Source organism: Bos indicus x Bos taurus, chromosome 21, assembly GCF_003369695.1.
Source record: "Bos indicus x Bos taurus breed Angus x Brahman F1 hybrid chromosome 21, Bos_hybrid_MaternalHap_v2.0, whole genome shotgun sequence".
NCBI lineage: Eukaryota > Metazoa > Chordata > Mammalia > Artiodactyla > Bovidae > Bos > Bos indicus x Bos taurus.
Window position 1 is genome coordinate 43154053 of NC_040096.1, and position 14238 is coordinate 43168290.

Sequence of the window (14238 nt, forward strand, 5' to 3'; positions counted from 1 at the left end):
CCTCCTCCCTCCCCGTACCATCCCTCTGGGTCGTCCCAGTGCACCAGCCCAAGCATCCAGTATCGTGCATCGAACCTGGACTGGCGACTCGTTTCATACATGATATTCTACATGTTTCGATGCCATTCTCCCAAATCTTCCCACCCTCTCCCTCTCCCACAGAGTCCATAAGACTGTTCTATACATCAGTTCCTCAAAGGGGCTCAGTTGATACTTTGCTGTGTCACTTTGGCATCAGCAGCCTCACATTTTCATACTGATTTTAAGCTATCTCAAGTATTCAAAACCGAGTTCACAAGCAAAGGGCTTCCCTGATAGCTCAGCTGGTAAAGAATCCACCTGCAATGAGGGAGACATGGGTTCTATCCCTGGGAAGATCCCCTGGAAAAGGGAAAGGCTATCCACTCCAGTATTCTGGCCTGGAAAATTCCATGGACTATGTAGTCCATGGGGTTGCAAAGAGTTAGACATGGCTGAGCAACTTTCACTCACAAGCAAGAGTAGATGAGATCCAGAGAAAAAGTCAAACTTGGTAATTATTTTTCTTTAAAACTTTCTTTTTTAAAAACAAAGCAATCTATTTTGCACATTGATTCTGAAACATTTGGGCTATTACAACCTTTTTATTTTATGTATCCTTTTATTTCAGAACATTAGCAAGCATTTCTAAAATCGTGGCCTTCATCAGTTTTGCAAATGAACAGACACTTCTGAAAGCTTTTCCTCTCACTTCTTTGTGTCTTGTAGGTAAGCCTGGCTGCAGCTCAAGGGTGGCCTCACCCTCCTCCCTGGGCTGGTCTCTGGCTCCATCGTGTCACTGCCGTTTGTTACATTGACCTCTCCCCAGATGAATCTTTCTTCTGAATGCGGTTGTCCACATGAGCCTTGTGATCTGGATGTGCACTGGTTCTCTTTAGGTGATTGTCTTTGAAGTTCAGCAAAGCTGCTTGTTCTCCCATGGATTCCTGTCCCAAGCTACCTCTACCGACCCCACCTCTCCAGCAAGACTTTTCAGTTTGCCTTCTCCCCTCCCCATCAACTCTTTAAAATTCTGCAGTTCACCAAATTGATGGTCCATTAAATTCACCTACCTGGAATGAACCCCCCCCGCCCCCGACTCCCTGCCCTGCTGGTGGTACTTGACCAATCTCATGTTTCAATCTTGATTTTTTTTAATAGTATGATGCCTATGTTTATGGAAAGAGATTTACCTGAAAGGCCAATATTTGATTTTATGGCAGCAAAGGGAAGAAACACTGGTCCTTCTTTCAAAGTTAAGCAACTTTTGAAAGCACCATTTTATTTATTTCCTTTTAAAAAGAATAATCTATGCAGCACTTCAGGAAACAACTCTATGGTGTTGTATATTAGAAACTGGTGACATTCTACTATTAAATTATGTACAACGTTTTCTTTTTTTATGCTTCTTGAGGTGGTAATGAGAAAAAAGTTTTTTAAAAAAGTGTGCCTTGCTGTATTTCTTATACCATTTATTAAAAAGCTGCTTTCATGGTAAAATTGTGTTGGTTTGAAAGGAGGAAATAGCAAGGTTAAGATGTGTGAATAATTTCTGTATATATGTATAACCAAGTACAACATTGATGTATAATGACAGTACAAAATGCTTTCATGTTTGTGATGTCTAGTGATGTGGAAAATATAAGCCTTAAATCCATTAGATTGCATGGCAATTACAATTGGCATAATAAACATAGTTTATTGGGGGAAAAGGAAAATTAGTGATCTCTTTTACCTGTGTTCTTTACCAAATTATTGCACCTGGTTCTGGAAAAATGTGACATGTAGCAGCTTCCAAAATATTCATATTGCATAAGAGATGAAGCTTTCACAATTTTAAAAATCTTTCTGATCATTATAAAATCTTGGAACACAAATGATTAAATGCCAGTTCCCCTAAACCAATAAAAATTTATCTTAGATTTTTTAATTTATATTTATCATTGATGGTATATTTTGGGTTTCGGGATACCTAGTATATCTTATATTTATGTTATATAATTCTTTTGAATGGATTTGATAGAAAAAATAGTAGAAAAGTATAAAAAAGTTGATTATTTTTTAATTTAAACTATAGATTTCAAGTGTATTTATTTTGTGTAAAAGAAGTTAGCTAAGAAATACTCCATTTGGTCTTTACTTGCTCTTGTTAAATGTACTTATGAATTTATATCCTAATGCCTACTAAAGTGCCTGACACATAGTAGGTACTCAATAAAAATCTGCTGAGTTGAAGTATTGAATTAGGTAATACGGATGACATCTATCTATTCATTTTGAGAAAGCTACACTAAAACACATAAACAATTAGAAAAAAGATGTAATGCAATATAAAACCACACATAATGTGTAATCAATTTATATCAAAATTTAAAAAATAGTGTAGATTCATATAGTCACAGTAATGACAATCATTCATTCACCTGATAATTCATTAGTATCTTTTATCTGCAAGGCACTAGTCTAGACGTTGGGATGCAATGATACCAAAAGCCCTGCTCTTGGGAGGCTTAGAGACAGAATGGACAAGGTGAACACAGAGAGACTGAGTAGTTGTCCCGCAGCTGAGGAAGAGAGCAAAGTGGTGAAAGAGGCACAAAGAAGCAGCGACAAGGGACAAGAAGGAAGAGAAAGGTTAGAGGAGAGCAGGAATTTAGACAGTAGGGGATAGTGAAGCTTAACTGCAGGGATAGGAGGAGGAAAGGTGAACTGGGAGACTTAATGAAGAGTCTCTTCAAAAGTTAAGTTGGAGCTTTTGAATGTAATATGCTAAGTAGCAAGGAAAGTTAATAGCATCTTTGTTTTGCACCTGATTTTTTTTTTTATTAGTAGAACCTTATGAGTGCCACACCAAGAACATTTTTAAAATACTAGTCTATAATTCTGCCACTTAATAACTTTTCATTTTGTTGTGCCCCGTCTTTACCATACATATTTCTAAATCAATGAATCATCCTAGGTTCTGTAATGGGTAGTAATTTGTTCAAAAGGGGTTTTGGGCAGACATCTAGCTGCAGGATGCACCATGATTATAGGTGGGAGAGATTAGAGATAAATGCCTCGTGGAAAGGCAGCTGTAGACTATAATAATCTAGGCTCCCAAGGATCGTGGAGTTCACAGGGAGAGCGGCCAGGCTGTAGAGAAGAAACAGATCCCGGAGCACTCTGAATCTCTGTAGAGGTATGGTATTATTTTATATACTGAGACAACCTAAATTTTCCTTGGATGGTAATTAAGAATGCCAAGTCTAAGTCTATTGTAAAATATTTGAAGAACAAACTGGCTGAGCTGTTCTATTTACCAGTTATGTGCTCATTGAAGACTCTGAGGTATTGAAAATGTGTGTTTTTTAAGTATCTACTTAGTATTAACACTGAGTTTGTAGCATGACTTTCAGGTTTATTGAAAATGCTTTTTCAAGTTGGAAGGAATGAAATATAGCCTCAGTCTTTCGCTCTGTACACAACCCTCCTAGGCACTCTTGAAAATGGTCACACCAACTCTGCCTATACGTTTTTGATGTGACCATTTCAGTGTGTTCATTATCTGTCAAGGCAAGTTGTCCCACCATTAGACACTTCTCTCTGTAAAAAAAGGTGTTTCTTAGGTTGCTAAAATCTGCATCGTTCCGGCTTCCCCTTGCCTTTAATTTGGTCACCGATCTGAGTTCTGTCCTGAGCAAGTGCTCAGAGTATTTCTGCCCCTTTCTCCTGGCAACCCTGAAGATAAAATTGAGACCAGTTACTCATCCTCTCCCAGCTGCTCTGATTTCTGTTGTTCACTTCCCTCTACCACCCTTCATATGTCATGATTTTCAGATCCATTTCAACCTGACAGAATGTTAAGAGGCAGTATCCTTGAAGCTGAGGAACTGTCTCCATCATCATACATGTAGAAAAAATATCTGAACATTTAAGTGGTAAGTTTTCTCTCAGAATATATCCAAGATATATGTTTATTCTATTATTGTAAATTTCAATAAAGAAATAAATAAGTAAATAAATAAGAATTCATTACTTCCTTCAGTGCCCCAGTCCAGTGCCGGAGTCATCTTGAATCTTTTCCTTACATCAAATCCAAACCTAACCTGTTTTCATATAGCAGAATCCCCCCACCTTCATTTACTCATTCAACAAACATTCATGGATTACTTGCGGCCATGTGTTGGGCGTTTGAGACGCAAAGGCAACTAACACGTGGTTTCTGCCCACAAAGTGCTTACAGTTGTTTTGTGAAAGTGCCTTTCATGTCCTTGAATAGGGTAATTTCTCTAGATTAAAAGAGAAATTTATTTTGTTTGTTTCATTTATTTTGTTTCCTATCTTGTGTCCCTACATTTCCAAAAATCCTGTGAGCAAAGTAATGTGAAGAATTATCTGGATTTGACTACTAGAAGAAGTGGAGTTTTTTATTTGTAAATTTTAATTATAGAAAAAAGTACATTTCAGATTTCTGGTCACTGAATAAACATACATCTTATGCAATAACAACAAAAACAAAAAATCTAATTTCAGGGCTTTTGAGAAGCTGAGCTTAATAATTTTGTCGTGTTTTATTAGTCCAACTTTAGGTTTTACCAACGCTGTAACTTTCCTGGGGAAAAATTTGATACAAATATGAAAACACACTAAAATGATTCAGCTATTTCTTACAAGTCAAATTATTTTAATTTCTAAATAGAACTGATATTATTTTGTAATTCTAACAAATACTTTATTTTTCAAGCACTATATAAGTCTTATACTGCAAAATTTTCCAAGTTGAACTCACTAAATTTACAGCTGTCTCTTTTTTCTATGTATTCTTTTATTCCAATTTTTATTTTGAAATATTTCAGGGCTATATAAATGTTGAATGAGTAGTATAGTAATATTTGTATACTTATCACTCAGATTCATTTATTATTAATATTTTATCACTTTTGTTTCATCTCTCTCTCCACACACACACACACGCGCACATGCGCTTTTGTGTGGTCAAACCATTTGAAATTAAATTGCACGTCTATAAATGCTTTGGCACTTATCACCAAAGATCAGGGCATTGTTCTTTAAGTTCACAATACCATCCTCACACCCAAGTAATGGATTAATAACATTGATGCAATAAAATCTGACAACACATATTCAAATTTCTCCAGATACCCCAGGAGTGTCCTTTTATGGTTGTTTTTGCTTTAATACAGGAACCAAAGATTACACATTGTTTTTAGTTTTCCTATCTTTTTAATCTTTAACAGTTTCCCTGCACTTTTATTCTTTCTTTCCCTGGTCCTTCGTAACTGACATTTCTGAAGGGCCCTGTCCAGTTTTATAGAATGACCCACAGTCTGGATATGTTCGATTTTCTCTTTATTCAACTCAGGGTAAGCATTTTAGTCAAGAATAGTACATAGGTGATGTTCAATAGTGTTCAATAGCTACTCTATAAGTGTGAATGATTCACTGACATTCTTGATGTGTCTTGAAGTTCACTACCTACTCTTACAGCTCATGCTTCATCAGGATAAGATAGGGGTCAGCAAACTAGCTTGTGAGCTAAATCTAGCTCACTGCCTATTTGGCCTGTGAGCTAAGAATGGCTTTTACATTTTAAAATGGTTGAAAAAAATAAAAAGAGTGCTTCGTGACATGTGAAGATTATATGGAATTCAAATATTAGTGTCCACGAATAAAGTTTTATTGGAATACAGCCCCACACATTTGTTTACATATTGTCTATGGCTGTTTTTGCACGGTAGTTGCAGAGATAAGTAGTTGTGATGGAGACCATATGTCCTGCAAAGCCTAAAATATTTAGGTCCATTTCAGAGAAAGTGTTCCCATCCCTGGTCTATATTATTCTTAATTCTGACACCATTTTCTTAGAGGCAGGTAGGTTTTCATTTGCAAAATCAGTGTATTAGCACCTACAATAGTTTTTTGCTTTCTAGGTTTTATTGAGTTCTTAATTTCAGTTTCACGTGTCCTTAGTAAAATGAAGTGTGCTTTGCTTCATAAGATTGTTCTACATCCACAGTTGGTTTAAGGATTTAAATGTAGTTCACTTATTACAGACTGTCTTTGATTGATTTAGAGGATTAGTCAATTATAGACTAAGTCATTAATTCAATCAAAACCATCAGAAAAATTGACACAAGCTAAACTCACTTCAGTTTACCAATAAACTGGAATCGCTTTTCTAAATGTTTTTCTAAAGTAGTCCACAGAAATTTAAAAACAATCCATTTCAGAATCAGGGTCTTCAAATTTATTTTTGAACCCCAAAAAGGTAAAACCATGATCGAGGATTATATAAGATACACTTGCATTTCCTAAGGCCTGGTCATAAATAACCATCTGACTTTATCAAGGAGATCAGTACACACCCCAGATCCTGCTGTGGTCATAGGTAGACAGTTTTTGAAAAGAAGCTGTTCAAAGGTTACAGACTTGCTACACTTTTGCTAATTCACTTTTGTCAGCCCTACCACCTCCCACTGCCATTATGCCTAGGGAGGGGCCACACAAAGACAGCGGCCTTTTCGCCATTTTCTCTCTCAAAAGCAAACTCTTCTTTCCACATATCAACAGCCTCTTAATTTGAGAATTATGTATTTGCATTTCCAGAGTAAAATAACAAAATGACATATGCAAGGCAAGCCCACAATGTTAAGGTTTCTGCAGCAACGCCATTGTGGCCAGTGCTTTGAGAACACTCTGTTCCTTGACTAATAGGCCCTCACAAAGCAGAAGACATGCAAGAATGGTTTGTATTGGGTTTTAAAGTAAGCTAGAAAATGCATAAAACAACTTTCCTCAGTCTGTTTTCTATTGCAACACACACAACTTGGAAGGTTGTGTGAGACACTTCCAACTTTTGCCAAGAATTGATAAGCAATTTCCAGTCAGGAAAGGCTCTGCCCACTTCTCTCCCACTCATGAAGGGGATCTTAATGTGGCAAAGTGCGGTGGCATGTCCATAGTGTATGGGTAGCTTTTAAGACAATCTATTTCATACTTACACAAAAAGCGATTTCCTAAACATTGGTACTTTATTATTGGTTACAAATCCCTTGTGATAGCTTAAGAACCACTGATATTGAGGCTTGCACTCTCTTGCTTGAAAGGAAGTGCCCCCATACCTGGGAAATGGCTTCCAAAGAACAAGAGACTCAACCAACACCCCTGTTCCACAGCCACAAAGAACTTGAGCTTTCTGGTGAGTACGTTCTTAAAAACAAGTGAGTTTATGGGCAGCTAATGCAAAATGCGAGAAAACTTGGCCTCAGATTTACATTAGTGAAATGGCCCATTTTGATGATTTAACCCAAGCAACTTCACTCCTTATTAACTACAGAGGCATAACATACAGAACATTCAGATTTTCCAGATGTTCACAGTCTTTGGTGTCTCTACCGTAGAGGCTGCCATGTTCATCAGCCTTATAGACTGCAGCCTCGCTTTTTCTCCCTTCATCTATTTTGTGTGGCAAATTTGGACTTGGATCACCAGGTGTAAAATTTGCTGTTTTTCCACACCATCAAGAGACATATTAATGGGTTTTATTAACTTACTAAAAGTAATAACTAATTCATTAACAAAGTGATTTTGTGAAAACTATACCAAAATTACTAAAACATTTATTTGTCCTTACACTTAACCTCCAATTAAAAAAAAAAAATCCCACCTCCCTATAAAAAAAATGGGCCATTACAGCCATGAAACAAATATTATTCAGCAACATTCATTCAAGGACTAAAATGATTTAAGGCATTAACAACATAAAAATGCAGAAGATCCTCTTTAAATCCCAATATTCCCTAACCACTGGTTTATAAAAAATGCTCTAAGGTTTATAGAATTAGTCTGGTACTATTAGTTGATCAAGTTACTTACACTGTCAGCAATTCAAGACAAATAATTCCCTCTGTGTGTGTGTGTTTGCTTGCTTGCAAGCATGTTTCATTTAGTTTAAAGTGTCTTTTTATAGAGAAATTCACATTGCTGAATTTCATCTTGTCATTACAATGGTGTGAAAGTCAAATCAGTCTTCACACAGGTTCTCTCATGCCTGCCAATCTCAAATGACTGACGATGCTTACAGCCAGGTTTTGTAAAATGAAAGCTCCTTAATTTTTCAGGAAATAGTTCTTTTTTTACATATATACTACTTGCCCATTTTCTAAATATATTTTTTAGTGTTCTAAGTTTAAGAGTATTCTCTTATACTAATGATGAAAATTATATGGAAAAATAGTTTATAGACAGTAAAATTGCTAACTATTTGAAGGTTAAGAGGTATTCTTCAACATGAATGAAATACTTAATTGCTATATTTAAAAAATAAAAGATGACAGATTCTGATTGTGAATAACTGAACACCAGAATATTCCTCTTACCCTAAGAATCTGATTAAGTCGTGTGATTTCCTGGCAACTTAAGTTTTTTTAAAGATTTTATTTATTTTCGGTTGTGTGGGGCCTTCATCCCTGTGCGGGCTTTTCTCTAGTTGCGGTGAGCCAGGGCGTCACCCTAGTTGTTGTGCAAAGGCTTCTCAATGTGGTGGTTTCTCTTCTTGCAGAACTCGGGCCCCAGAGCACAGGCTCAATAATTGTGGCACAGAAGCTTCGTTGTTCCACAGCATGTGGGATCTTCCTGACCCAGGGCCAGACCTGTGTCTCCTGCATTGGCAGACAGATTCTTTAATTTACCCCTGAGCAACCAGGGAAGCCCTAAACAGTTTTAAAATTTAATCTTTGATGATTCAGCATTATCATAATGAGGACCAGTTATTATTTAGTTGGACAAATAAGTTATAGGAAATCAGGTTAAGACAGTAAACACACCCTGGATATTATTTTTTAAATAATTAATAATAATAATAATAATAATTAATAAAAATAATATCTTTTGACTACCCACTATGTGCCAGTCACTATGCTAATTCTATGCCCATTAAAAAAAAATGTATTGGAGTACAGTTGATTGACAGTGTTGTGTTAGTTTCCAGTGTACAGCAAAGTGAATCAGTTACACAAATAGCTGCTCCCTTTTAAATTACTTTCCCATACGGGTCATTACAGAGTGTACTGAGTAGAGTTCCCTGTGCTATACAGGAGGTCCTTATGAGTTACATATTCTATAGGTAGTAGTGTGTTTATGTGAATCCCAGTCTCCCAATTTATCCCTCCCCTCCTTACCCCTGATAACCGTAAGTTTGTTTTCTACATCTATAACTCTATTTCTGTTTTGTAGATAAGTTCGTTTTTCCCCACTTTTTTAGATTCCACAGATAAGCTAGATCATACGATATTTGTCTTGCTCTGTCTGAATTACTGCACTCAGTATGACAATCTCTAGATCCATCCGTGTTGCTGCAGATCTCATTATTTCATCCTGCTTTATGCATGCCCATTTTATAATAAGGCAACTGAGGACTGGAAAGGTAGGTGGGGGACTGCACCCTACAGGCCTGCAAGCCCTGTACTTAACCAGCTCAAGAGCAAAGAAAGAGCTCAGAGTCAGTGACGGAGATAACAGTAGTTTAATAGATGGGGGAGGAGGGGTCTTCCGCTTCTAAAGCAAAATCCTGGAGCAGCGCCCCACTGTGTGCGGCAGGTGGTGAACTGGACATGGAAGTTGTTTTTACCAACAGGAGAAGAGGAAGAGTAACAGTTATAGAGGGAATTGACAGCAAGTTGGCTCATCGGTTGCCAGGGAAACCAGCAGAGGTGGGTACCCTTCACCACCCCTCTGATAAGGTATCATAGTGGAGATAATTCTGATCTGAAAATCAGAATAATCACTGGCTGGGACCGTGGGCAAGTACACAGGCATTTACTGATTAGACTCCATGATTTAAGAGGGGAGGTCGGTCAGGGGAGTAGCATGTAGATGAGACAGGGACTGGTTGAGCAGAGGATATACAGATAGCAAGCGAACAGCCATCTTGAGTGGCCTGACCATATAACAGGCTAGTTATTACTTGTCTCCTTTTCATAAAAGCAGAGTATGGAGGGAAAAAGCTGTTTCAGAAACTCATTTCCATCTATATAAATAAGAATTTATTTTACAGAGTTCACTTAACATCTATACGTATGTTACTAAATTTCCTGTCTGTGTTACTTACTGAACATATAATTCATACCAAAGCTGGAGAAAGGACTTTCATTTTTAAAAGTATTTCTTATAAAAATTCTATATGAAGAAATGATAGCTAAATTAGCACTTGAAAAAGGCCAAAGAAAATTATATACTGTATATAATTATGCCTCATTATGACCTCTGCACATTTGCCAGAAAAGTTAGACATTAAAAACACACACAACAGGAACACCTTAAAGGTCAGAGCCTGATGAAAGAAAAATGCAATAGTTAATTATGAACGATGAGATTAATGTTCTAGTAGGAACATACATTTTTGCTTGAGAATACTTAAAATATGCAATTTCCCTTTCATGTATTTTGTTTCATATCTGAAAGAGGTGGTGGAGAGGGAAAATTCAAAGTGTAAGTATAAATTAAATTTTAATTTAATGGAATGAAAATGTGGGCTTTTTATGTGACATTTCTTCACTTAGGTCTTTTTTCCCCTAAAGGTAATGTAATTTTAAGGGTAAATACTGAGGTCTCAGTTTGTAAAAAATTCATCTCAAAATTTCTCATTATCTTCAAAAGATATTTTCTAAGATAGCAGATTTCCTGGCTCATATTTGCTGAGTTTCACGCTGACAACACACCTAACTATACATATTTTAAATAATAACAAGTGAAAACTTTTTCAATGTTTTATTAGAAAATAACTTCACATTTACAAAGTATTACAAAAATAAAAATAGTACACTTTAACTAGGTTTATCTATTGTTAATATCTCAGCCCATTTGCTTTGTCATTTTTGTATTTACCCAACCATATGATTTTATTCTGAATCCATTTGAAGATAAATTATATACATCGTGGCCTTTTATCCCTAAATATTTCATTATGCATTTCTTCATAAGGATATAGGTGTGTTCTTTTATGAAACCATAGTGCAGTTGTTGATAGATTTATGGATATAAATATAAAATATACAAAATCTATTTATTGAATCTGCCTTGCATGTTCCAATTTTATAAATTTCCTTAATAATATCCTTTTCCCTCTTTGTACATAATTTAAGTCTTGAATTTAGTTGTCATTCTCTTTAATCTCCTTCAACCTGGAAACATTTCCTCAGCCTTTCTTTGTCTTCTTATAACACTGGCAATTTTGAAGAATGATTCCCCCTTTGCAAAATAGATGATTCCTCACTTTGTGTTTGATCTCTCCTCATGATTGGATTGAAATCATGATTTCTCAACAGGAATCAACATAGATGGTTTTCTATCATTCCTGGTGTGTCCTGTCTAGAGACACATAGTGTTCATCTGTTTCCCATTGGTGATGTTAATTTTGGACATTTTATGGAGAAACACTGTAAAACCATGTAAACATCCTGCCCCTCCTCAAAATTTTCCATTTATTTACCATCCATTGATAATACTTACCTCGCCCAATTCTTTCTAAGATGGCTGCAAAATTATGATTTTCCAACTCTGCCACTCTCTTCACACTTAGCAGTGGCCCTTGATATTTCACTGTAATAAAATCTCTCCCTTTTCCCCTATTTATATATTTATAAGTATGAATTCATGAATTTCTTTTTTCCCAATTATTTTATAATCCATCACTATACTCAAATTATTTTGGTGCTGAAATTGTCCCAGATTTGACCAGAGGGAGCCTTTCAATCTTGCTCTTTAGTTCTTATGACATCTTTAAACAATCTCTCACTTTCTGGTATGACAAGATGTTTCAACCTTACCTTGTACTTACCTGCCCCAATCCTTTAATCAGTCATTTCTTTGCAAAGCTTTGGTCCTTCGTAGAAGTTGGTACTGGAGACCAAGATCTGAGTGCTAGGTTTGCTTAGGGCTACCGAGATGTTTTTGCTTTTCTGACCCTTCAGTCGACAAATCTAGCAAATACACAAATATGTATACACATATATGTACATGTGTATGTGCAAAGGCATATTCATATTCATATGTGTAGGTGTATGTACATGCAGAGATGTATACATGCACATGCAAACCCACAGATACACATACATAGACTGATCTTAGAAACCAGGAGTTCACATCAGTTCCTCCAGTGACATCCCACAGATTCTTTCTTGACTTTTCCCATTTGATATTCCCTTCTTCCATCGTGAGCTCCCTGGATACCAACATCAACACATTTACTCATTTGCTGAGTAACACAATACCATTAAAATGGTTTCAGAATTGCTTCGGTGGTTCAGAGGTTAAAGTGTCTGTCTGCAGTGCGGGAGACCTGGGTTCGATCCCTGGGTCGGGAAGATCCCCTGGAGAAGGAAATGGCAACCCACTGCAGTATTCTTGCCTGGAAAATCACATGGACGGAGGAGCCTGGTGGGCTACAGTCCACGGGGTCACAAAGAGTCAGTCACGACTGAGAGACTTCACTTCACTTCACTGTAATAAACCTGCAAAAAAGAGTTCAGAATTCATTTGCAATCTCCCCATCCCCACATTCTCTTTCCCACACTCCCAACCCGGCTCCTGAGGGTGTGGTCAAACACTGTGTTCCAAAGCTCCTAAGTTATGTTGTTACTTAGTTATTGGCTCTTTTTTCTTCCCCCCTTCATCCCTCACTTCTTTTCCCTTCTTTATTTCTTCCCTTTTATTATGACTTTCATTTAAAACAAAATTAAGTTCACTTGTTTCCATTTCCTTTCAGTTTTTAGTTATTTTTTTCTTCCCTCCAGTTCTTATTAACATTTTTATTTTTAGATATGTAGAATATTAACATGTTCTCCAAACTCAAAACTACCTAAAAAGGTATATTCAAAAACACTGTCATTTCCTACCTAGCTCATCAACCTCGGTTCCCATCAGCTCTTATAAGTCCAAAATTCTGTTGTCTTCTGGCTTATTTTTCTTCTGCTTCTTTCTGTAGTAATAAGCAGATATATGAATATATTTTTATTTTCCTTTCTTTCAAGCACAAAAGGTGGCATACCAAATGTGTCCTTTGCCTTTGATTTTTTTTCATTTAATAATATCCTCTGGAAATCATCCCATATCAATTCTTGAGATCTGCCTCATTCTTTGTTGTAACTATATGGCACTCACAACTTTTCTGAAGCCCTTTTGTAAATATAACAGGAGATCTGGAGTCCATTTCATGCCCATATTATGTGAAAAGATTAATGACGTTTATTTCAAGTAAGGTATTGGTATAAATAGCTGTATCTGCTCTGTTTTCTAAAAGCAGCTGTGTGTGTTTTCATGCTCCCCTTGATTTATCAATTATCTTTATCCTCCTGTTTCTTAGTTACACTCCATGCTGTCCTTACCCCCAACAACAAATGCTTTTTCTAGGCCTAGAAACATTCTTAAATATGTGCTGTCATCAAAAACTTCAGCATAAAACTCCTAGCTGAAGGGGCCAGACAAGATGAAACCGTCCAGTATTCTGCTGGCCAAGTCAGGCCAGCACACGTGGGAGTGTCTACCCATTATAAGCGTCACATTTTCCTAGTTTTTGAAAAGGCACCATAGAGTCTAGCAGTGACTTTATCCTCAAACCTTCTTCCTGATCCTGTGACCATCCTAGTTCTCCATCCTATACTATCCGAATTCTAGGTTTCTATCCCTCCCATTTGTTCCCTCCACTCTACTCAAATGGCTCAAGTACAATTCCTCAGGAAATTATAATCCTAGCAGACAGCAAAAGAGCATCTGGCACTCAAACCCTCTTTTGAAAACCATTTTTCTTTTGACTTCTGAAGCCCACAATTCTCTTTTCTGCCTCCTACTTTTTAACATGTGTCTCGTCCCTCTCTTCACTGGAGGTGTTTCTCTTGATTTCTTTCTTAGCCTTCCTTGCATTTTACTCTATAGTTCCAGAGTTATTATCTATGTCTATGATTTCAACTCACCTCTAGGTGTAACATTCCAGCATTTAATCACTAAGCTTGGCTTTTCTCAAGAATTCTAGATCTAGGCCCATTTATCCAACTGTCTTTTCACCTACTAGTTTTCTTAGGACCTCATACTTTAAAACCCAAACTTGTATTTTTTTTTTTTTTTTTACTTTTATATGATTGTCTATGTCACATAATGACATTAACATTTTTCCATTTGTTCAACATTCAAATTCTGGAATATCTCTGATGTCTCTCTCACCCC

General features: G+C 36.6%; 1 protein-coding gene across 2 annotated transcripts in view; it reads left to right on the top strand.

The window, feature by feature from the left end:
* The window catches only part of AKAP6 (A-kinase anchoring protein 6), a 501487-nt gene extending 497465 nt beyond the window's left edge, over positions 1 to 4022 (top strand). For both annotated transcript variants that reach the window (XM_027521919.1, XM_027521920.1), the window contains exon 14: positions 748 to 4022. The gene's annotated coding sequence lies outside the window, so the exon portion shown is untranslated. The remainder of the gene's footprint in view (positions 1 to 747) is intronic.
* Positions 4023 to 14238: the final 10216 nt, after the last annotated feature.